Consider the following 23,370-nt stretch of genomic DNA (forward strand, 5'->3'; position numbering starts at 1 on the left):
TTACAGATCCAGACTAACACAGCTACTTCTCTGATACTTGAAAATTAAGGTAATTGTTAGAAAGCAGATTTTAAACTGAATTCTAAAATGAAGTGTATTTTTTATCCACTTCATGTTTGCCATAATTATTCAGAACTACAAAACTTCCTTCAGACCCCTGCCTCTGGCTAGTCTGTTTTCTTGGTCAGGTATTAAATGATTTATATCATGTGAGACTACTTCACATGATGTATTCATCTCTTGTTTAGCTCTTACATTAACAGTTTGGCATGCTGGCTGTGCATACATAGGATAGATGTTTCCCAGTTCTTCTCTATCAACTGTTTAAATATATCTCATGCCTCGGTATCTACACATGAAAAATGACTTGATTTATTTTGTTTCTCTTGCTAGCACTTATGTATATAGGGGAAAAAAAAGTCTAATTTCTGGTTTGTACTGTAGATTAAGAAAAAGTTTATGAAGATGTTCAGGATACTTTTGAACACTAAATTATGTATAACTGAAAAGTCACAGGATTTCCTTTTTAGCAGTAAACGGTCTCGTGTTTGGGATTAATTATGTTTATAGACACTAGGCTAAGGTTGTCTGTCTACTTTTGTGTGTATTTTGTTCAAAGAAAGTTCTCGGTTGTCTTTTTTTAGTTCCGTGCTAACTGTGGGGCATTGTTTCAGTACAGAATTATTAGTGTAAGATTCACCTAATATATTACATGGGTATGATTTGTGCAGCACGTGACTTACGTTTCAGTCTTATCTATGTTATTTTGCCTTATAATTTTTAATAGTTTACAAGTATTGGGAATTGATATTTGGTCTTTGGAGTTATGGAGATGAGGTTGCAGCAGTGTTAGAGACCCTAAGTTAGCTAAACCACTGCTAAAAACTTTACTTCTCCTGAGAAGATAGTGGAGTAGACTAGTTGAAGTATTAGTGCTGCAAAGTGTTGACCTAAATAGATTGCTGAAAATCTTGTAAGCTTATGGTCAGATAATGCCTTCCTTCTGCTCTCTGCCAGTGCTGCTGCAAAACTGTCTGTGCAATAGATATACTAGATGGGCATAAATTGAAAGACTGTAAAAGTTTAACTGTTTAAATGAGATAATCAAAGAATAAACTGATGATTTTAATGTAACTACTAGGTGATATGTTTCTACTGAGAATGTAATATGATGATGTGTCCTGAGGAAATGTAAGAACAACTATTTTCATTAGATTTAGTGTTAGCAACTTTCATTTTGAACATGGCTCTGCCAAGTGAAGCATCCCATATAATTTTCGTTTATATTCAGATTGTATCACGGAGATAAACTTTTGACAGAAACTTTCCTAAATTGTGGTTAGTGCTCAACGTTCTGGGTGGTATGGGGTTGGTAATGAAATAAAGAGCCTATCATCTCTTCAGCTGTGACCCACTAGTGTTGGAAGTCATTACCCTTTGACAGCTAGGTGATGAACAGAATAGCATTATGGCTCAGTGACAAGGTTGGGATGCATATATTGCTGCTGCTTCATGTGCTGTACCTGGCCTGTGGATTAAAAGATAAAAGTTTTCCAGGGCTGTCAGACACCTTTCACAGGCATATAAGAAAGAAACACACACCACTGTTAAGTTTTGGGGCTACTGTGGGGGGGCGGGGGGGTTGTATCACCATTGTTGTGAGTGAAATGCATTAACACTTCACTGCAAATCTGTAGAAAATGAGGTAAAACATCTAAAGAATCATGTTCATTGCCACATTATAAAGTTAAGATGTGCAGCCTCATTCTGCTTTTAAATGGAGACAGAATGATTCAGAGAATAAATCTGAGTTAGTCTTTTTGGGTCTTGTAATAGATGTTTAATTTTAAATGGACTGAATCATACTGAATTTCAGAAGAAACATGTATGCGATGTGAAAAATTCTCTTAGAACTATTGAAAGTATTAATGGTCAATACTGTTGTGTATTTATACATATATAATATGTGTTCTAGTTCGTATAGATACATAATGAAACACATGAGTTTTATTTTACTTACATCCTTTAATTTTTGTAAATGATTATTTGAGGAAAATCTAGCCATTCCCTTGCATTCTAGTGTTTATATCTTGGCACTAATGTATTAATTGAAACTGAGTTCAATGTATGGAGTATTGTAATATATTAAAATAGCTTCCTATTTTTTTATGCTCATCCTCCATAATGATCAAAATATCTGGAACTTTGGTGCATGGGACTAAAGGGATTTTTTTAAAGTTAATTTTATCTGTGTATATATGATTTTTATAACAACAAATGTTCTACTTATCTTCATAAAAACAAATTGATAAAGTTAACTGTGTTCCTCCCTTGCTGTAATTGTTGTCAGCTTTATATATTTACAATGTTTTTGTTTAAATTCTTCACCATTAGAAGTGTATGGATACCTTTTGCAATTGGATATTTTAAAAGTCTCAGAACTTTGAAGATTTTTCATGCTTACAGTATGGCTGTTCTGTGAGAAGTTTAAATCCTAATGCAGTACTTAGCTATAATCCTTGGATATCATTACTGTATTACCCCGTTCTTTGAGGGTGAAATGTAAAACATGATTCTAATCCTTTCTGGTTTTAGCTAATTTTGCTTTAAACTTGAAAGTGTTAACAACTTGAAAATACGATAAAGCTCAGTTTCATTTCTTGTTTATTGCTTGTTTTCCTGTTGGACAATAGGAAGCAGCTCTACCTTGGCAACTAAAGTATGCTATTTGCATAACCTGGTTTGATTGGCCAGCTCACTGACTTAAGTCTTCCAATCATATGGTGTCGTTTTAGTGGTAGGCTATGCTAATTAGCTGCTGTTGCTGGGGTTCACACTGGTTTCTGTGTGCTGTTCTGCTGCATTGTGTTGCCTGGTGAGAGACATTGATAAATGAGTATTTAATGATCTGCAGCAGTTCCCACTCACTGCAGGCAGACACAGATTTTAGTATAGAAGTGGAAATAAGGATTTAATTGCTGTTAAATATCTAAAACTGCTCTATATAATCTTTAATATTAGGTTGATACTTAAAATGCTTGCCTTCAATGGAATACTTTATAGATTTTAAAGAGGAAATAGTGTGATGTAGATGGGTTTTATTCAAGGAGGAGGGCTGGGGTTTTAGATTTTAATAGGGTTTGATATCAAAGTAACAAGACTGATACAAGCATGACTTTGTCTGGGAACATTAATGATGCCAAATTAATATCTGTACTACCTATAATATAGTATCCACTTGCTTTCACAAAAAATATCTAGATTGTGTATCAGTAGAATGTATATCCAGAGTGCTCACTGTCTTGTAAGCACAGTGAGTTCGGATGTCATTGATTTTCTCGTATAAATGTGTTTGAGAGGGTAGCACTCTTTCCATGCATGCTACCTAGGCAGTGTGGCCTGATGTGCAAAGCACTGGATTGAGACTGAAGAGATCTGGGTTCTATTCCCAGGTTGTCTGCTGGCTGACTGTGTGACCTGGGACAAGTCATATGTCTGGGTGCCTTGGTTTCTCCATCTCTAAACTGGGATGAATAATACTTGCCACCTTTGTAAAGCATTTTCCTGTTTGGTGCACTGATGAAAAGTATTCTGTAAGAGCTAGGTATTAGTATTATTATTGGTTCTGCTTAGGAACGTTGGGGACATAGATCTTAAACAGTTTTCACCTTTAACTGATGTATACATCTTTTTCCTTCTTGTCTGTTCCCGTTGCTGCTTTCTTGCCTGTTCATAGACCAACTTACCTCCTTTAGCCTTCTTTCTCTTTTTTGTCCACATTCCTAAAGACTCAGAGAAATGTATGGCTGGAAATGACCTTGAGAGATCAAGTCCAGCTTCCTGCATTGAGGCATGATCCAGTAAACCTAGACAATCTCTGGCAGGTGTTTTGTCCAACTTGTTCTTAAAAGCCTCCAATGACGGGTATTCCACAGCCTTCCTTGGAAGCCTATTGTAGAACTTGACTACCCTCATAGTTAGAAAGTTTTTTTTCTGGTATCTAACTAAATCTTTCTTGATGCAGATTAAGCCCATTACTATTTGTCCAACCTTCAGTGGGTGTGAAAAGCAGCTGATCACCATCCTCTTTATAACAACCCTTAATATATTTGAAGGTCCCCTCTATTGTCTTTTTTGAAGACTAAATATGCCCAGATTTTTAACTTGTCCTCATAGGTCAGGTTTTTTCAACCTGTTATCTTTCTGTTGCTCTCCTCTGAACTATCTCCAGTTTGTCCACCTCTTTCCTAAAGAGCGGCACCCAGAACTGCATACAGTTCTCCAGCTGAGGCCTCAGCTGTGCTGTTACATATGACACTCCGCTTAATGCCCTTAAGAATGAGACTGGCCATTTTTACAACTGCATCACACTGACTTGTATTTAATTTGTGATCCACTATAACCCTCACATCAGTTCCAGCAGTGTTACTGACTAGCTAGTTATTCCCTGTTTTGTAGCTGTATATTTGATTTTTTTTCTGTCCTAAGTTTAGTACTTTGAACTTTATTGAATTTCATTTTGTTAATTTCAGACTAATTCTCTGATTTATCAAGGTTGTTTCGAATTTTAATCCTGATCTCCTAAATTTGAGCAACCTCCCTCCTCCCCTATTGATGTCATCCACAGATTTTATAAGCATACACTCCCTTCTGTTATCCAAATCATTAAAGAAAATATTGATTAGCACTGGACCCAGGCCTGACTCTTCCCGGGCCCCACTAGACACACCCTCCCAATTTAACAATGGAACAGTTGATAACTACTCTTCAAGTACTGTCTTTTAACCAGTTGTGCAGCTCTGTGTAGTAATATCATCTAGATCACATTTCCCTAGTTTGGCTTATGGAAATGTCGTGTAGGACTGTATAAAAAGCCATACTAAAATCAAGATATTTCCCATCTACTGCTCCCCCCAATCTTAATAAGCCAGTACTCTTCTTCGAGTACTGTCCGTGTGGGTGCTCCACTTCAGGTGTCGGTGCGTCCTGGTGCCGTCAATCGGAGATTTTCGGTAGCAGTGTCTGTTCCAGGTGTGCATTAGCAGTCTCGTGGCGCAGCTGGTGGCTCATCTAGCATGCGTGTGGCCTGACCCCTTCAGTTCCTTCTCAACTATCCGTGGCTTGAGATGGAGTCTGTTAGTGGTGTCACTGAAAACCGTAAAATAAGATTAGATTAAGTTAGATAGCTTAGTTCTTACCCTTGTTTGTTAGCAGTGTGTTTCTTAGTATAGCTAGTGTTAGTCAAACCTAGTTAGATAGCTGTTCAAATAAAAAAAACACTTTGGTTTTCCCCCACTTTTCACGAGGGATGCTTCAGATATGCCTGAATCTCCAGGCTTTAAAAGATGCCCTTTGTGCAAGGATGAAATGCCAGTCTCAATGGCTGCTGCTTATGTGTCCAATGCTTTGGTGAGTTGCACATACCACAAAAGTGCGCTTATGCAGCAATTTTAAAGCTGGAGCAAGGAGAGAGTGGGATTTTTGCCTTAAACTCATTTTAATGGAGAAATCCCTCACGCCAGCCTCAGACCCCGTACAACCCATGACAAGGGGACTCCCCGGGCACATCGTCCATGAACAAATTAAGTGCCATCTCCTCCATAAAATTGAGGAAAAGGGCCATGTCTTCCCCAAGCAGAGAGCCATTGAAAAAGAAACAGTCTCTGTCAAGATGACGGCCCACGTAGCTGACCTCCAGAGTGAGCACCTTTGATACATCAGACACCTCCGGCACCATCTGCTCAGGGACCTCTGTTGGCAGGAGAAAGGAGTTGTGTAGCAGGCATAAAGTGGCCGCCTCCTCCTCCTCGTCCATGGCATGGATTGCCCCTTCGAAGGGCATGGTACTGCAGTCTTAACCACCTGTGATGGCTCCTCCTCTGACACCGACCTCATCGGAGCCAACTGTGGAACCTCGCTGAGGCCAGCACCAAAGAAGGCTACACACAAAGAGATAGCACCGGCCAAACTTCTAATTAAGGTTGCGGCGCAGAAGGACACGGTACTGCATATGATGGCACTGATCCCCTTATTCACACATCAGATATGGAAGTTCTTCTGCTCCCGGATCTCTGCTACTCAGCACCAAACCAATCAGAATCCCCCAATGCTTCACGTTTTTTAAGATGATGAGGGTGACATGGAGGAGGCATTTTTTTCATTTGGACACTCCTCTCCATCAGGCACGTAACCTCATTATAGATCCAGAGAACAGAGCACCAGGGACATGCCTCCACGTCTCGCTAACCCCTGGATGTGCCCTCCCATGCCATTCCCCATTCAATGGTCACAATGGGACCCATGGGCAGCCTACAGGTCTCAAGTCCACAGACCTCCCACTTCTCACAGGAAACCTATACAGTTCACCACTACATCATTACTCAAGCCCTCTGAGGTGACAGAGGAGGTGGGGGAAGACAGGGGAGAGACCACAGAACATGAAACATCCACAGTCACAACTTCTCTTCTTCCTCTGATGAGGCAGTAATGCTCCCGCCCTCACTATTACAGATGACTTCAAACACTTTCAAGAGTTATTCAGGCAGGTGGCACAGAGACAAAATATTCCTCTTGAAACGGTACCAGAGACACAACATAAACTCTTCGAGATCTTACACACCTCATCCATGACAAAAATAGCACTGCCCATAAATGATGCTTTAATGGAACCTGCAGATCCACGCCCCAAGAAAAGGATTGGCAGAAATTGGACCTGTTGCAGTGAAAAGTTAACTCTTCAGCGATTCTTCAATTCTGCATGGTCAATTACATGGCGTTACTTGCTAGCTACCATCACGGTAATGATACCAAAATGAACTATTTCCTTCTGGAAATTCTGGAATGGAAAAGAAAACAATTCCAAGCCCTCGTCAATGAGGGCCAACGTATTGCTAGAACAGCGCTTCAGGCATCCCTCAATGTGGTGGACACAGTGGCATGCACGATGGCGACAGCCATCATCATGTGCAGAGCATCTTGGTTACCCTCATTGGCTATCCCAAGGGAACTTGGGAACAAAGTAGAGGACCTCCCCTTCAACAGGGACAAGCTCTTCTCTGATTAGACGGATGAGGTCTAAAGCGATACTGAGGGCCTTCGGTATCTACATGCCCCCTAACAAAAGACGCAGATACCAGCCTTACAATCGTAGCAGTGACAACAAAACACAGCGCCAGCAGAGAGCATACAATCAAAGACAGAGGCACAGACCACCAAGACATCACTCTACCAGTCTCAGGCTGCGAGGTCCCAAGCACTACCAAACAAGACGCAGTTTTGAAACGTTGGTCGAGGGTCTGACCGACCTCCCCCCACCACCAGCGCCAATGGGCGAGCATCACAAACCTTTGATCATTGGCTCTGGCTTTTTTAACATATGTGGGCTTCTATTCACACAGGCCAGTGGGTTTTAGAAATCATTCAAATGAGTTATACCATCCCCTTTACCTCCATCCCACCTACCCGCCCCCTTTCCCCATCCCTCTTCAGGATTCCTTCTCACAAGCACCTATTAAGACAAGAAGTTCATAACCTTCTACAATTAAGGGCTGTGGAACAAGTTCCAACATAACACAGAGGAAGAAGATTTTATTTCCTGATTTGAAAGGAAAGTGGAAGTTGGAGACCCATTCTAGGTCTCAGAAAGCTCAACAAATTTGTCTGTACCCACAGATTCAGAGTGGTCACGTTGAACTCTATCATCACTGTGCTGGAAGAGGGGGACTGGTTCTCAGCCTTCGATGCATATTTTTACATTACCATCCATTCTGGTAACAGACTATTCCTACAGTTCACAGTGGGACAAGATCACTTCCAATACAGAGTATTGCCATTGGGGTTATCAGTGGCTCCACAGGTTTTTACCAAAACCCTAGAGATGGTAGCAGCGCATTTGTGCAGACCGGGAGTATTGATCTTCCCATACCTAGACGACTGCCTGCTAAAGGCCCTACCCAGATAGAAACATTATACATCACTCGACAAACCATTTCTCTCTTTCACTCCCTAGGACTACTAGGGATCGGCAACCTTTGGCACACGACCTGCCAGGGTAAGCACCCTGGCGGGTCGGGCCTATTTGTTTATCTGCCACATCCACAAGTTCGGCCGATTGCGGCTCCCACTGGCTGCAGTTCGTTGCTCCAGGCTACCTGGGGCAGCAGGAAGAGGCGCAGGCCGAGGGATGTGCTGGCCGCTGCTTGCCACTGCCCCCATTAGCCTGGAGCAGTGAACCAGCCACTGGGAGCCAGGATTGGCCAAACCTGCGGGCGTGGCAGGTAACTAAACCAGGCTGCGTGCCAAAGGTTGCCGATCCTTGCTATATGGCATTATCGAAATAACTTATGAAGATATTGAATAGAATCAGACACAGGTCAGATCACTACGGGACCCACTTAATATGCCCTTCTAGCTTGATTGCGGACCATTGATAACGATTCATAGAAACAGGCAAAAAAGGAGGCTAAAAAGGCAAATGTAAAGGCAAGAATGGAGGCTGCTTAGGAAGCATTAAACAGAAAGCTGGAGGAAGATGGCAGGAAATCAGTTTTTGGATGGGCAATAAAGGGGAACATTGAAACACAAAATATGAAGAAATTTTTGTATGTGAAAGGTGGGAACTGTGTAGTGATTAAATCTAAAGTGATGTTAAAAGTATGAGAAAAATATTTCCAAAGACTGTTAAATGAGAAGACAGAGTTGTGAGTGCTAGGTCCACCAACAGTTATTGTGAAGCCTCTCAAAAATTGACAGTCTCTGTAAAGGAGGTAGAAGAAGCACTGAATGAGGTGAAGAGTGGTAAAGCAGCTGGTGAAGATGAGAACTGTTGATATGATCATGGCATTCTGAATACAGGACAGTCTGAATACAGGAGAAAAGTGGCTACAAAAATTATTTGGTGAATCAAGTTAGGGTAACAGAAGAATGGAGCACAGGATTGATTGTGCTTCTTTGGAAGGTTACGGGTGATGCAAATGATACAAATATCTATTGGGGTATCCCCCTGTTAAAACAGCTTGTTGAAGTGCCTGGGAGAGTTCTAGAGGCAAGGTTGAGGTAGGTGCAAGGTGGAGGAAAATATAGGAGTGAAGTAATATGGCTTTAGGAAGGGAAAGGAGTATTGTAGATGCAAATAAGGTAAGTTTGAAATAAAGATAAATGGAGGGTTTAACTGCTAGGTAGCATTTTTTGATCTTGAAAAAACATGATCTTGGTTTTGTGGGCCCTGGTGTTTGGTGTATTGAGATGGATGGGTGGGGGTCTTCAAGAAATGGAGATGATAGAGGAGTTGTATCAAAGGTCAGGAGCTAAGGTGGTAACTGCATGGAATTTCAGAGTTTTGAGGTAACAGTAGGATTGAGACACAGTAGTGTGAGTCAGCTTTTCTTCATCTTAGCTGTAGAGTTAATTAGTGGGAGAACTAAGCCTGTGGAGATCCAGAGAAATCTAACATACGCTGACAGTCTGGCCCTTTTAGCTGACAGCAAAGAGGAATTGGTAAATATGGTATCAGAGTGGGCATCCATGTTTGAAGATCATGATTTGAAGTTATGTAAGTAGGGAATGTTTAAAAAAAAAAGCTATTGATTGAAGTTTCAGGAGAGAAGCTGAATCAGAAATGTACTTTGGAAGTATACTTAGTGCCATTAGAGAGACATCTGGGGAACTGAAAAGAAGCTAATGTGCATGTGTGGCCGTCAAAAAGATAGCAGAAGTACTGTGGGACTGGCAAGTAAGTCACAAACTGAAACGAAAAGAGTATGTTTTGTGTGTTTTGCCCCTGTCTGCTCTATGGTTTGGAAATGGTGGGTGTTACAGAGATGGAAGAAAAGATGATGCAGGTAGTAGAAAATAACACATTGAGCAAGATGGCAGGCAGTGGAGAGCACACACAGTGTGTGTGTAAGAAATTAGGGGGAAGATGAACTTGGGCCTCAGGAGTAGGTTGAAAAGTGTACATTTGAGGTGGACTGGGAATATGATAAGAATAGAAGAACAACAACAAGGAAAGAGAGCATGAGAGGAAGGCTGTTTTGAAGAGAAAAGGACTGGAATTCCCAGACCTACATACCCATACCGTTGACCGGAAGGAGTGGCAAAGAACCATGGGCAAGTCCAATTCCAAGTAAATGGTCGAAGTGAAGTGATTGAACCCCTCCACATACTTTTGTTACCACATATGTTGATTTGTAACTGAGAATGCATTACAAGGTTAATAAGGTTACCTTTGTGTGCTAGTAATGGTGTAGTATTTATCAACTACTAATTTGTCTAGTAACTTTGACCCTTTGAAGTATATAGAGCCAATTTCAGTCTTGGTGTGAACACATGTAAGTCCCTTAAATTACAAATGATGTTGCACTCCTGCCATAATTGAGTACATTTGATCTCTGTTTTTTGTTTTTCAGATATTTTTGGGAAACATCTTTGCTCCCAATTTTCCATTTTTAAAAAGGTTATGAGACTCACTACTTTTAAAACAAAGACAAAAACATCAAACCTCTGATGATTAAAGGTTTATTCTTTGGAAGAAAGCCATTTGAGAGTCCATTTGGTAATAGCAGTAATGGTACTTTGCAGTGGTCTGCAGCCATTTTCAGTAAGTGTTAGTGTAGAGGGATACCCTAAAGTATAAAGCAGTGTTGAGAGTAGCGTGGGAATATATTTGGATTTAAACTAATAGTTTTTCTACTTTTAATATTTAATTATGTTTTGTAAACCTTGATTTGAGAAAACAGACATGGGAGCACAACTTTTATTTGAATATAAACATGTAATGGTTTCTTTTAACAGGCAGATTAATTTAAAAATTGTCAGTACATATGTCAAGAGTCTGGAAAGCGATAACGTGATATTGGGAAGTATATTTTGGAGAGGAGAGTGTTTGAGGCCTTGCAAAATATGAATCTGGTGCTTCCTTAGTAGCTTGTATCTGGTCAGTGGAATGGAATTTATAGGAATATATCAACTTAAAAATAACATGATTTTATTTTACCTACTATTACAGGATTAATATGACTGAAAGAGATACAAAATATCTTTGTCTTTCAGTTTACTTCATGCATTTGGTAACACTGTATATAATCAATTTATCTTATTCCTTGTATGGGTCCATAAAATTGGCATTGGAACTCAGAAATTACATTTTAACAATTTTTTTTAAAAAACTGCTTAAAGTTCAGTGTCAAATAAAATAGCTTATAAACATTCTAAATATGTAAGTACACTTACATTTTATTCTTTGTTGCTCTGTGTTGTTTTGAACCTTTTATTGATCATAAAATACTATGTATCCATTTTCCTGCAGGTGTGTATGTTCAGTTTGTAGTAAATACAGAGGTTTTGATTAAGTTTAAAAAAAAAATTACAAACTGTGTAGCTCAGTGAACTGAGTTGTGTACACTTGCAGAACATGTATTAGAGCTATAATAGATCTGAAGGAATCTGTACTTCTGGGGGAATTCTGACCACTGTGTATGGGCAAAATTCACGTCTCCAAAGATTTCTTTGCTTTCTCACAGAAACATTTTCTGACTGAGAAGCAAAGGGAAACTGCAAGAGCAGTCACATGCTCCTTCCCAACAGTGTAGGCATGTTGTTCAGGGTGCCTGGAGGAGCCAGTGGAGAGGTAAATCACTGCGGAGGGAAGGTGGGGCTGGAGGTACCCCAACTGTTGGATCCTACCCTGTGCCAGGCTCCGCTGCTAGTCCTTGCTGGGATGGGGATGGTGGTGCGGGAAGATGGGACTTGCTCTACCCCTGCAAGGAGCAGCCAGGTCAGACCCATCCCCAGAAACCTCCCCCAGCTGTAGGAAGCTCCGCATACTTCCCCATCTCTCACTTCCTGCCCCCATCGCTCCTCAGCCGTGGAGGGAGGAATTACAGTACGGGGAGATTCTCCTCCTCTCTGTCCAATCCCATGCATCCAGATCCCACCATAATCAAACTCCCCTGCCAAGCCTCACTTCCCCCCACACGAGCTCCCACCTCTCTGAGCCTTATCCCAAGCATCCGGAGCACCCTTGCACCCAGACGTCATTGGGCCCTATGCCCTGCATCTGGACCCCCACCTCTGCACCCAGACCACCCTGCACCCCACCCCCACATCTAGAACTCCACCTCGATGAGCCTCACTCAGGATTAATTTGATTGAAGTCATGATTTTAATCACTAGTCAGGAAGACTCAATTTAATCATAGATTTCTACATAAAAGTTCATTCTTGTTGGTTGTTATAACCTTAATACATATTCTTCAGAACTCAGAGATAGATGTAGGTTTCATTTTTAGAAGGTACACACTGTAGGTTTTTTTAAGTGATTTATTTTGAAAACTTTTCAGATTAGTTTTACAGCTGTATCAGAAAATGAATGATTGTTTGTTTGGTTATTTCATGTACCAAAGGTAAATGAAGCAGATAGTTCACCTCCCAATGACTTCATAAATATCTCCAATTCAACAGGTTAATTATTAATATTTGGAGGATTTTCTTGCCATGCTGTATTTGGAGGAGGACATCACCAGACAGACATTTAAATTGTTTTATTTAACTAAAACAATGTTATGTATTCTGGATTTTTTTTTTCCACAGCTAACATGTAATATTTCAACAAAACAAGCATATGCATTTTTGAATTTAGTTAAACATGCAAATTTTTTAAAATCAGGTTTTTGTTAAAATTGTTTTAACTAAAATAGTTAAATGAAATATTTAAAAAAATTAAATAGATAACGTCAGCCAGGTCAACATGAGAAACTTTAAATATTGGCTTCAGCAGCTAACTCAGCCGTGTTCACCTTCATTTTCCTGTTCGTTCATAATCTGGAAAAGAAAAACAAGCTTTCTTGCTTTTTCAGGTCCCAAACGATTTATCAGTTTAGAATGAATTAGTCCAGGGTTTCTCAAATAGGGGTCCCCGCTTGTGTAGGGAAAGCCCCTGGTTGGTCGGGCCGGTGTGTTTACCTGTCCCATCCGCAGGTCTGGCCGATCGTGGCTCCCACTGGCTGCGGATCTCTGCTCTGGGCCAATGGGAGTTGCTGAAAGCAGCAGTGAGTAAGTCCCTCAGCCCACGCTGCTTCTTGCAGCCCCCATTGTCCCGGAGCAGCGATCCACAGCCAGTGGGAGCTGTGATTGGCTGGACCTGCGGTTGGGGCTGGTAAACACTGGCTCGGCCCGCCAGGGGCTTTCTCTACACAAGCAGTGACCCATGTTTGATAAACCCTGAATTAATCCAAAGGAAGAAAAAATGTTCTTTCTACACCATCAAAAGAAGCTACTGCTGTTAAAAGTGAGATTATCACTTCAGTCTCTGAATGCAAGTGGTGAAGTGGCTTCAACCAGTTCAGGGTGTGACTTTCTTTAAATATCATCAGTGAACATATTTCCTGAATGGTTCTTATTCCCAAACTGGATCTCTTTTATGGCCTGCTGCCCTTATAGGTTTTCCCTTCTAGTAAGAGAATGGTATGGTAGATCTCAGATCAATGAAGGCTACACTCAGAAAGACCTCAAGACTTCTGGAATATGCTACTCAAACAGTTTCACTTTTGTTTCTACTGCCTGTCCCTCCTTTCTCACATTTATCTCCAGACTTTTCCTTGTCTAGAACTATTCTGCTCCCAACAATCTTCTATCACTGAACTTTTTGAAACTTTGCACTTTTAGAGAGAGGTACGATATTGACTCCATATACACAAATTTGCAGAAGGACAGTGGGGTTGAGGTCTGTTATTTCTCACCTCTATATATTCTTTATTTATTTAAAAACATTTTTTGCTGTTAACAAGCACGTTATTGCTGGAGATACAAATCCAAAGTTTGAGAACTTCAAAACTAAGTATCTCTTATGGTATCTTCTAGGCCAGTGGTTCTCAAACTTTTGTACTGGTGACCCCTTTCATATAGCAACCCTCTGAGTGCGACCCCCCCCCCCAATAAATTAAAAACACTTTTTAATATGTTTAACACCATTATAAGTGCTGGAGGCAAAGCGGGGTTTGTGGTGGAGGCTTGACAGCTCGTGATCCCCCAGGTAATAACCTCACGACCCCCTGAGGGGTCCCGACCCCCAGTTTGATAAGCCCTATTCTAGGCTGAATACAGAGTCCCATTGGGTAGATAGAAAGATTAACCTAAGTAATCTATACAGAAGCCCCTGGAACCTCATAAAATTGGGTCCCTAATCCATGAACTATTGAAATGTATTTACAAAACTTTTCTTAAACATTACAATATATTGTCTCATATTATAGAATTAGAATTTATAATCCTTATTCCATGATGAGACGGTATAGCTCAAAGATATAGTTTAATTAAGATTAGGTTTTTTCCTCAAAAAACATTTTATCAAAAAAAATCAGATTTTTTTTATTTTCTTAAAAGAAAAAAATCATTGATTTCTATCCACCCTGGCCTCATCCCCTGCATTCAGAGCCCCCCCTGCACCCAGAGTCACTTAGTGAGCCCCAATCAGCTGCACCCATTCCCCTACTCACCCAGCACCTAGACCACCCTGCTGAGCTCCCTGCTGAGCCAGATCCACCCATGCCTTAATCACCTTCACCTGGATCCCCGCGCAGAGTCCCATTGTGCCTACAACCTCCCAAAAGAGGCCCAGTGCATCCAGATCCCACCCACCCACCTGTACCCCCCGCTGAACTGCCCTCATCCAGATTGCCTCATACAGCACCTTCTGACCCCACACTAAGTTCCTCCATTCTTGGCTCCTGCTGGGTTGAGCCTGCCTGCCCACACCTGGTGCACCTGGCATGGAGAGGCAGGGCCCAGAGGTGTTTCTGGGGCAGGCCCAGCCCTTCCATTGGGTCAGGTTCAGTCTCACTGCCGAGTCATTGTCTGGGAGGGGCGGGGGGGAGTAGATTTCAGGGAGGTCTCCCACATCCATGCAGCCAGTGGCCTATGCTCCCCACTGCCATGCTGGAGCCAATATTTATTTATTGACAAATAAGATTTGTAGAATTTTGCATATCGTGCACAGATTTTTTTTTTTTGTGTGTGTGTGCAGAAATCTGTCAAGAGTAAATCTGAAAAAGGCAAGGATGCTGGTACTGATGTAGCTTCACCATCAGCAGTATCTTCTGAAAAATAAGTAAATCTGTAGTACTGTTTAATCTTGGATTTATTTCTAACCTTTTAATCTGGCAGATACTGAACTATATTTTCATGATTGCTCTTTACATGCCAACCTCTTGTTAGCCCTCTGTCTTTCAGAGAGAACTTCTTAACCACTTTCATTTTATAAACAAATGTTGGTTAGAACCCCTTATCTATTGAATATCACCTGTTCACTTTCATATGCTGCAATTAAGTTCATGTGCGTGCAATTTTTGACTGAAGTAATCTGCAGTTTCTCAGACAAATTGGACAGAGTCTCATTGTACTTTGTCAACAGATCAAACTAAGTAGCTCTTGTGAAGACTCTCATTCAGTTTACTGGATCAGTAGAAGTGTCTTGACATCATAGCTCTATGAAGGGGACAATCTGAATATGTTGCCATTGTTGTTAATTATACACTAGTGCCTTCTGGCCCTGAAGAGCCATGTTCTTCTTTAGTCTGTGACACAAGAAGAACTGAACTGCCTTTCCTTAAGCCTTTGAGTATTTCACTGTAAACAGAACTGAACACTTCACCTAAAATTCTCATAATGTCTGCGTAACTTTTGATAGTAGGAAATCTTTCTGAGTTGTTGAGTGCTTCAGTTTTTTTCTTGAGAGTTCAGTAAACCAAAGTTTTATATACTTAAGCACTTCCCAAAACTTTTGTCACACAATTCTGAATGTTCTGAAAAATCTGGGCCTGGTAACCCCAATTAGTGAACACTTAACCATAATCCCTATATCTCTGTTCCTCGTTTGTAAAATTGAGATTCCTTACCTCACAGGAGTGGTATGAACATAAATTCATAGTTTGTAAGGCACTCAGACACTCTGGTGAAGGGTGCTTAAAAAAAGAGGTAATTATTAACTCTTTATTCAGAGCAAGTTATGAAGACTGCAGTAAATAAGGCATGGGGCCATCCAGTGAATGAGGAGGATAAAAAGAAATGTTGAATAGCTGTCAGTTAAGTGATCGCTGTCCATCCTGTGCACTAAGCACTGTGTGATATAGGAGGTCAGGCTAGATAATTACAGGAGTCTCTTCTGACCTTGAAATTTATGAAAAAGGCAGGAATCCTATGGAATAAAAGAGTATATGAGCATGTAATTAAAGACCATCAGAGGGGGATGAATTAAAATTGCACAGCTCTGCCAAGCTGCCTCAACTGATCCTTCCACTATTCAATGTAGGTATACCTAACACAGTGAACCCTGCTGGAATGTGTGCAGGTAAATGCTGTAATTCAAATCTGTGGATCATAGCACAAAAAATGGTATGTTCTCTTAGTCCTTTTTCATCTTATTGTAGATGAATAGATTTTTTTGTTTGTGTTTTAAGACCAGAAGGGACCATCAGATCATCTAGTCTGATCTCCAGTTAATACAGACCAGAGAATTTCACCCAGTTACTCCTGCATTGAGCCTAATAACTTGATTGGCTAAAGCATCTTCCATTAAGGCATCCGGTTATGATTTGAAGATATCACAGGATGGAGAATCCACCACATCTCTTAGTAGTTTAACCTTTGTGTCACCTATACAGAACCATGCCCCAGCAGCTATTACCTGTTCTGGAGAGCAGAGTTAAGGTTGCTTTGCAGGGGTGGCATGTACCTTAACTTTGTATTTTCTGGTTTCCAAAAGTTTAAGTTTAGCCATTCTCCATATTTTAGAACCATGAGTGCCAGTGGACAGCCTTAACTTTGTGTTAACTATGGCTCTGTCTACACTGCAGTCTTATGTCAACCTAACATAGGTCAGTTTACAGCTACTGCATTAATTACTGCAGTGACAGATGTCCACACTAGCTTCGCGCTCCTGCCTGGGAGGAGTAGAGGGCAGTAGCACAGGGGTTTTTGCCTCTGGCGGGGAGATACACACTTGGAATCCAATCAGCTGCTGTGCTCCTGGTGGGGAGCCAGGACCCTGGGGGCAGCAGGACTCCCTACAGGGAGCCTAGGCAGTAGTCGAAGCCGGGAACCTGCGTGTCAGCCTGGCTTGGAGCGGAGACAGGACAGCAGCCTGGCTGGGGAGCCAAGGAGCAGGCTCTCTCAGGGCCGGTGCTACCATTAAGGTGAACTAGGCGGTTGCCTAGGGCGCCAAGATTTGGGGTGCCAAAAAGCGGTGCCCCCAATTTTTTTTTTATAGCAGTTCCTCCCCAAACGCACGGTCACTGCTCCACTTCTCCCGCCTCCCAAGCTTGCAGCACCAATCAGCTGTTTGGCGCCACAAGCCTGGGAGGAGAATTAGAGCGGGGGCGGCATGCTCGGGGAGGACATGGAGCAGAGGTGAGTTGGGGTAGGGAGGTGCTGCACGGCTCTCCGGGGGAGAGCTGCCGCAGGGCTGGGGGGCGGGAGGGGGCGCAAGGTGGAAGTTTCGCCTAGGGTGCGAAGCTTCCTTGCGCTGGCCCTGGGCTTTATGGAGCTATGAAATTGACAAGAATGATAGCAAACAGCGGATGTAAATAATGCAGCGTCTGCACAGACATGGTGTCGCGCTAACTACACCAACATAAGCCCTATGCCTCTCTTCAATGTTGTTATGTTGTCATAGCAGAGGAGTTACATTGGCGGGAGGAGCATTTCAGTGTGTACACCTTCACTGTTTTGTTGACGAAAGCTGACTTTGTTGACAAAACTGTAGTGTAGACAAGGCCTACTTTTTGAGTATTTAATATGTATTCAGTGTATAGATAAGTAAAACACTATGTATATTATGGTGTGGATATGTAGAGATTATAGTGTATATATTATACATGTGTGCAGATCTAGTTATTGGATGCGTGAAATATGCAACCAAAGGCCTCCATGATATAAGAGAATTAGAAATGTAAAGGAGAACTTCAGTTTTCTTTGTGCAAAGTAAATTTTCTAATCTTCCTTGGGAAGATATACAGTAGAACCTCAGAGTTACAAACACTTTGGGAATGGAAATTGTAACTCTGAACAAAACATTATGCTTGTTCTTTCAGAACTTTACAACTGAACAATGACTTAATACAGCTTTGAAACTTTATTATGCAGAAGAAAAATGCTGCTTTTAACCACCTTAATTTAAAACCAACAAGCACAGAAACAGTTTCCTTACCTTGTCAAATCTTTTAACTTTCCCTTTATCTTTGCAGTAGTTTACATTTAACAGAGTACTGTACTATATTTGCATTTTTGTTTCTATTTTTGTTCTGCTGCTACCTGATTGCGAACTTCTAGTTCCCAGTGAGGTGGGTGGTTGACTGGTTGTAATTCTCGTGTTTGTAACTTGAGGTTCTATTGTAAGTGGCCAGATAGTGTGGAAAAAGAACATTAATAGACATCTATTTAAATTATAAGTACAATCACCTGGCAAAGCTATCCCACAACCTATAAAGAAATCCCAACTCATATTTTTCTTGTGGTGCTCCAGCCACCAGCGGTTTTCACCTTCCAGAATTGGTTCAGGCCCTTAAAGTACTGCTGCCATAAGTGGGGAAAGAGATGGGGCAGGATTTGTTGAGATGAAGGGATTTCCCCAAAGGCTCGGGCTTCTCTGATCACAGACCTTTAGTAGTACACCATTCTCTGGAGAAGAGAAGAAAAGTTAGTTCATCCTCGGAATAGATTTGGAGCCACTCAGACATTAAATTAAGTGCAAATTTAAAACATTGAGTGTGGAGAACTTGTACCATGATGCAATTATCTGAGGCCATAGCCCTCACGCATCCCAAGGCAGACCAGAACAAATTAGAGGAATCTGTTTTAGGGTTTTTATATTGGTCCACTGTAAAATCTCAGGACCTCTAAAATTACTTAGATTGGCATAGGGAAGTATCTGATGGTCTTGTTGGAGTCTAATGTTCTCTCTTTTCTCTCTTTCTTTTCTTTTTTCTTGTATTTGTGGGGTGATGTAGTTTATAAATGTAATTCTTGTTTTGATGGAAAAGCATAATCAGAAGGGTTATGATGCATGGTGACGTAGAAGTGGTGAAGCTCTGGATCATTATCATCTTCTCTGAAAGTTCATTCCACATCTGGATCCCCTAGACCAGTGTTACCTAAGCTTGGGATGCTGCTTGTGTAGGGGAAGCCCCTAGCGGGACAGGACGGTTTGTTTACCTGCCCCGTCCACAGGTCCGGCCGATCACGGTTCCCATTGGCCACGGTTTGCTGCTCCAGGCCAATGGGAGCTGCTGGAAGTGGTGCGGGCCGAGGGACATACTGGCTGCCACTTCCCGCAGCTCCCATTGGCCTGGAGCAGTGAACCACGGCCCGTGGGAGCCGCGATTGGCCGAACCTGCAGAAGTGGCAGGTAAACCAACTGGCCCAAGCCTGCCAGAGGCTTTTCCTACACAAGCAGCATCCCAAGTTTGGGAAACACTGCCCTAGACTGAAGCTGCCTTGTCTTTGACTTGCATGTTTTGCTCTGAGCATTGTAATCCCTGTTGTCCCTGAGAAATGCATCTTGGATGGCAGTTTGTAGATGCTTTTGAATTCCTCAAAGTAGCTAGGATCTGATCTATTAATGGCCTCAAAGATCAGGACCAAGGCCTTGAACTGACAGTAGAAGACTGGGGGAGAGTTGAGGGACCAGAAGAATGGGAATGATGCACTCAGAGTGTCTTAACTTATAAAGAGGTGGGTGGCCTCTATGTATCAGCTGGAGCCTGTCCATTATTTTTACATCATTTGAGATACAGCAAATTACAGTAATCCACTCTGGAGGTAACATGCTCAGATTACCACAATCAAGTTCTCTTATGGGAGGAAAGAGCAAAGTTTGCTAGTAAGATGGAGATGAAAAACAGCCTTTTTTATCACTGACAGTATCAGATCATCCAGGCTCAGTGATGAGGCAGAAAAATAACAGAGGCCAAACTTTGTCAAACTGGATGCATATTTTCAAAGAAAGGAAAGTGTCCCAGGTAGTTTCTAGAAAAAACAGCAGCATTCGCTTTCAGTGAACTACTGCTGTTTTTTGATTTATAAGCCTTGAAAGGTTTAGGATGTAGCTGAGACTGTCTCTCTGAACCAGTGACATATTATCACAGTTAATATCAGCAGAGGTGTTTGAGCTGGTGTTCCTTCAATATAAATGAGATTTGCTGGCAAGCCTCATGTCACCAGGGCTTGGCTACATTTGCAAGTTGCAGCGCTGGTGAGGGGGTTACAGCGCTGCAACTTACCAGGTGTCCACACTTACAGAGCTCAGCCAGCGCTGCAACTCCCTTCCTGCAGCGCTGGCTGAACCGTGTCCACTACGGGTGTAGCGAATCCAGCGCTGCTTGATGGCAGGGCTGCTCATCAGGTGTGGACACTCACGAGCACTGTTATTGGCCTCCGAGTATTAGAGGTATCCACATTCCTGTATACAACAACGGAAGGTACTCCCCGGAGCTACTTATCTAAAAAACAAACACAGCTGCTCTTGGGGCTGCAGCGATGGATCGTGAGCGAGCTGAAGCTTGCGAAGTTCATAGCGTTGCTTGAGGAGACAACAGGCACGGCGGGGAGGGCGGAGGGGAGGGAGTCTGTCGAGAAGCTGCTTTATCTGTCTGAAGCCTTTTTACATTTAGAGTGATTGAGAGAGGGGTTGGGGGAAATGCAGAATTGCAAAGGCAGGGAGCTGTCACACAGTGTCTGCTCCAAAATCCACTCTCTCTGTCTCCCCGACGGCTCCCTGTCAACACTCACCCATCCCCCTCTTTTTGAAAAGCATGTTGCAGCCACTGAACGCTGGGATAGCTGCCCACAATGCACCACTCCCAACAGCGCTGCAAATGCTGCAAATGTGGCCACACTGCAGCGCTGGTTGCTGTCAGTGTGGACACACTGCAGCGCTGGCCCTACACAGCTGTACGACCACAGCTGTAACTACCAGCGCTGCAAAAATGTAAGTGTAGCCATGCCCTGGGAGAAGAGCTTACACTCTCACTATATTTAATTGATCTCGTTTACCTTTTGCAGAAAAAGGTAAATGATGGATTAGATGAGCAATTACAGTTACCACTATGGGTCCTGAAAAGAAATGATTTGAGGAGTTGATGTGCTGTGCTGCCTATGCCTTGTCCACTATCTAATAATGCAAATTATGGAGATAGAGCCATAACCATGAAGACAGGGGCTTTCAGTGGTACCACATATACTGTGTCCTTGTCTGAAGCCCAGTTGAGAGGGGTCCAGGATGTTAGCACATGCTACTTCCTCACAGATTTTTGCCTGAGAGTCTGAGGTTGAAGAAAAGGTCATAGTTGGAATGGTCTTCTGGATCAAGTATTGAATTACTGAGGATTAGGTGAAGTTAGTTTTTCAGGGAGATTCTCTGAAACAAGGCTGCAGTGGTTCCTTTAAGGAGTGGAAGGCGTTGATAGTTTCCATTAGGTGCTTTTCCTAGCCAGCACAGTTACTAAAGTGATTCACATATGGTAGCTCAGATCTTTTTCAGAGTTTCCTGAGATTCACCAGTGCAATGGAGCCAAACTATGGGAATGGGCAATGTAGTTTGGTCAATTAGAACTAATCTACATGGATTTCAATAAAGCATTTGATACAGTTCCACATGGGAAATTATTAGTTGGGATTAATACGAGAATTGAAAGATTAGTAAGGAACTGATTAAAGGAGAGACTGCAATGGGTCATACTGAAAGGAGAACTATCAGGCTGGAGAGAGGTTACTAGTGCAATTTCTCAAGGTTTGGTCATGGGACCAATCTTATTTAACATTTTCTTTCATGACCTGGACACACAAAGTGGGTGTGTGCTAATAAAATTTGCAGATGACACAAAGTTGGGAGGTGTTGCTAATATAGAGGAGGACTGGAATATCATACAGAAAGATTTGGACCCTGAAAACTGACATAATAGAAATTGGATGAAATTTAATAGTGCAGAGTGCAAGGTCAAGCACTTACGGACTTACTACAAGAATTTTTGCTATAAGCTGGGGACAGGTCAGTTGGAAGCGACAGAGGACAGCGAGAAACCTGGGTGTACTGGTTGATCATGGGCTGGCTATGACCTGCCTATGTGATGCTGCCGTGAAAAAGGCTAATGCAGTCCTAGGATGCATAACTTGAGGTATTTCCAGTAGAGTTAGGGAAGTGGGGCTAAAATCCTAACTTGTTTCAAGACTGAGCATGATAAGTTTATAAAAGGGATGGTGTGCTTGCCTACCATGTATGTGGCCCATCTGTGACTGCTGTTGGCAAATATCTCCAGTGGTAGGAGATGGGACAGTAGATGGGAGTGGGGAGAGGGTTCTGAATTACTTCAGAGAATTCTCTCACTTTTCTAGCTGGAGGGTCTCGCCCATATGCTTGTGGTCTAATTGATTGACTTATTGGGGTCAGGATGAGATTGGCAGAGTCCCTGGTGTTTTTTCACCTTCCTCTGCAGTATGAGGCATTGCTCACTTGGTTTGAATTAGAGTAAATGCTGGATTCTCTGTAACTTAAAGTGTATAAATCAAGATTTGAGGATTTCAGTAACTCAGGCAGAGGTTATGTATCTTTTACAGGCGTTGGGTGGGTGAGGTTCTCTAATGTGCGATTATGCAAGAGGACAGAGTAGATAATCATGATAGTCCCTTCTGGCCGTAAAGTCTTAAGTTTTAAATTTATCTGCCTCATTTAGCTTCATTCCTGTTCAATCTAGTCAGCAAAGAATGTGAGCTCTGCTGTAATTTGAATGCTGGGTCCAACTCTGGATTGCATTCTGGCTTCGTTTGCGAGTTTGCTATGTTGAATAGCTACATTGGCCATGATTTTGGTGCTGTGATAGTGGAAAAGAAGAATGTTTTTGTTTCTTTACTGTGGTGATGTAGCCCTGTGAATAGTTTTTCGTGCTATTGGCATATGAATTAGGATTCTGTTTTGTACTACTTTCATTGTAATCATTTGCCTATACATTTCTTCCTCTGCAGTTCATCTGAGCTATGATGATCTATGATGACTAGGGACCAAATTGTCAACTGTAATGGTCGTCAAGTCGTGATACTTATTGGGAACCTTACTTTGTAGGTGGTTGGCTTGTTGTCCCAGAATGAGTTGAAAATTGAATAATCAAATATTTTCAAGGATGAACCAGCCTTGATTGCTTCCCTAGTAAGATGAAGGAAAGGCCCTGATTTTCATTAGGTTGTGGCAGTGGCTGGCCCAAAGAGTAGAATGTTTGTGGTTTCTTCCATACTGGAAATTGGGTCCCGAGTGTATTTGGCTAAGCCTGAGAGCTGGAGATGATCTGAAAGCATACAGTGGTTCCTCTGTAAACCAAAAGATTGCACACTA

At 42.0% G+C, this 23,370-nt stretch overlaps 1 protein-coding gene across 5 annotated transcripts in view; it reads left to right on the forward strand.

Moving 5' to 3' along the window:
* The window catches only part of DYRK1A (dual specificity tyrosine phosphorylation regulated kinase 1A), a 146,639-nt gene that overhangs the window by 69,012 nt on the left and 54,257 nt on the right, over nt 1-23,370 (forward strand). The window contains exon 1 of one of the 5 annotated variants that reach the window (XM_032797142.2): nt 11,539-11,626. The exons of the other annotated variants lie outside the window; for them this stretch is intronic. The gene's annotated coding sequence lies outside the window, so the exon portion shown is untranslated. Of the gene's footprint in view, nt 1-11,538; nt 11,627-23,370 lie in introns of those variants that run through there. 5 annotated transcript variants of the gene reach the window in all.

The sequence above is a fragment of the Chelonoidis abingdonii genome, chromosome 1, assembly GCF_003597395.2.
Source record: "Chelonoidis abingdonii isolate Lonesome George chromosome 1, CheloAbing_2.0, whole genome shotgun sequence".
NCBI lineage: Eukaryota > Metazoa > Chordata > Testudines > Testudinidae > Chelonoidis > Chelonoidis abingdonii.